Source organism: Gossypium hirsutum, chromosome A05 (assembly GCF_007990345.1).
Source record: "Gossypium hirsutum isolate 1008001.06 chromosome A05, Gossypium_hirsutum_v2.1, whole genome shotgun sequence".
In the NCBI taxonomy this organism is placed as follows: Eukaryota; Viridiplantae; Streptophyta; class Magnoliopsida; order Malvales; family Malvaceae; genus Gossypium; species Gossypium hirsutum.
Genome location: NC_053428.1, coordinates 34,141,011 through 34,143,764, shown reverse-complemented (window position 1 = coordinate 34,143,764; position 2,754 = coordinate 34,141,011).

The window sequence follows — 2,754 nt, the reverse complement described above, 5'->3', positions numbered from 1 at the left end:
TTCCGAGTCTGTCAATTCATATTCAAGTGCGCACATATCCATTTCAGAGAGCACACTCCCGCGAACCTCAACCTTGCAGCGGGATTACCAGTCCAGGCTAAATCCCCTGCAACGACAATTACTCTAATGAGCTTGGATCTGAATTACTAGTCCAGGCTAAATTCAGACCCTAATTCGAATTACCCGTCCGGGCTAAATCCATTTTACACATATTCTTCGGGAGGGCTATATCAGGATAGGATCACCCGTCCGGGCTAGATCCTTTTTACCGTCAATTCCTTTTCAGAGATCCATCGAATTTTCCTTTCATTCAAACGGGATTTCTTCCCATTTTATCAAATATATCAATGTTTCATAAATTTCCATATAATGAACATTCAAATCATATTCATATAAAAAACATGCATTTCAAGCATTTAAGAATATAATTCAAGTTACACGAACTTACCTTGATACTTGTTTGTAAACAGTAAAAATCTATTAATCCCGAACTTTTTCCTTTCCTCGATCTAGCTTCGTATTTGAATCTTCTGGATTTGGTGCAAAAATTATAAAATACCAGCTTAGAGAACCCTCCTATGGCGTTTTTAGCTGCTGGAATTGAAGTGAAATGAAGAGAAATCTAGATATTTCCTATTTAGTCCTAGTTTTATTTAGTTAATTTTGCAATATTCCAATTTTACCCTTAATTTATCAATTTTTCTGCTGATTTCATACCCTTGCCGTCCAGCCCAAATAACTTTTGGGTCTAATTGCCTTTTAAATCCTTTCTCATTAGACTCTTAAGCTAATTAATCACTCTAGCAACTTTTACACCTATTACAATTCAGTCCTTTTCATTTAATTGACTACCCAAACATTAAAATTTCCTAACGAAATTTTAATACCACATTAATAACATTTCATAAATATTTATAAAATTATTTTTGACTTGGTTTTACGAGATAGAGGTCCCGATACCTTATTTTACCCAATTTCTTCAATAATTTCTTTTTCTAACTAATCACTAAATTGATAAAATTTTCCTATCAATATTTTCATACGATTTTCCTATCATATAAATTTTCAAGCAAAAATATTGAAATAAATTTCTCTTTAAATCGGATTTGTGGTTACGAAACCACTGTTCCGATAACATTGAATTTACGCCATTACATGGTATATCGAGATTTTTTTTAAAATTTGGTGGTGAATTTTGTTTAATGCATTATAGCTCTAGTTGTCAGGAGGATTTTGTCTTTGGTTGTCAGTAGTAATATTCTCGTATTCATGTTGTCCTTGAAAGATGTTGGTGGTTCCAACGTCTTTCTCGATTTTACTTTATTTTTCTCGACTAATAAAAAAAACAATTCTTATATATAGATTTTTACAAATTCATAAATTCATTCATGTTTTTGTTATTTTTATGTCATGTTATATTTTGGTTTTGTCATATTATATTTTTATTATATCAATTTATTTCATGCTATGAATAATGTATAACAATTGTTAAAGTTTATTTTTAAATTTAGTTTCTTAAAATATTTTTAAATTATTTAATATAATAAAAATGAGATTTTTTACAATTAATTATGTTATTTCTTAAAAGAATATAATTATTTTAATCCTTTGTCTAGTGGATACAAAATCATGTAAGGGATTTTGGTTTTTCTTTATTTTTATATGAATAATAAATTTCAAATATTTTTGAAATTATTAAATAATATTATTTTTCTTAGAAATCAAAGATATTATATTTTAAAAAAATAAAATTAGTCAAAACTCTAAAAAAAAATTCTATAAGTTGTTTATTTTTATCTTTTTGTTTTTGCCTAGTGGCGATATTAGCCTGTAGGCTAGCTACGGCCCACCTTTTTTCCAGCCCATCAATCCTCTTTTTCTTTCTTCTTCTCATTTACTCAATGCATCTTCTCTCTTTTTTGTTTACAGATCTATTTTTGGGAATATTTGTTGTCTTCACAAATTGTAATGGACAGATGATGGTGTCTATCATCGTTGAAACACTACCGACCACCGATAGTTTCTTTTAGAAAGTGGGTAGCTTTTGATTGACTTATTAATATGTTTCTGCTTTGAGAATATTTTAGAATAATAAATGATTTCATGAGTCGGTTTGGACTCGTGTTATCTTAAGTTTTATATTTTTTTTGTTTGTTTTTCCATTATTTAATAAGTCTTCACTTTTAGAAGTTTTTGTCTACTCTTGTAGTACGTTTTTTTAGTGGTTCTTATGCACATAGTCTTACTTTTGCGAGTGATTTTAGTGTTGGTTTTGTCGTCGTCCTCTCTAGTTTGATGGATGCTTAGTTCTTTTACCGATTTATGCCCACCGCTTTAGACTATTCAGAGCTGATTTCTTTATTGTATCAATATTGCCAGTACACAATGGTAGGACTAATACCGATCGAGATCTACAATTATTTCAATTTACTATCAATAGGAAATATTTCGACCAATACGAATGATATCAAAACAGAATTAATTACCTTGATAAAAGATAGTTGGAATTCCCCCACATCTCCAATGATAGAAATTGAAAGAGAAAAAAACCCCAAAACCACTTAAAATAAAATAAGATCCGAACCATTGCCTTCACAATTACAAATCAGATTCTAAAGGAAACTAAAATACCTTGATAAAAGTACCGAGAGTTTTATTGCAACTCAAATTTTAAGGAAATTATTCTACACATATCCAACTCATCATATTTTACAAATGCAATCTAATTTGGCAAAATCTAAACTCCATCCAAAT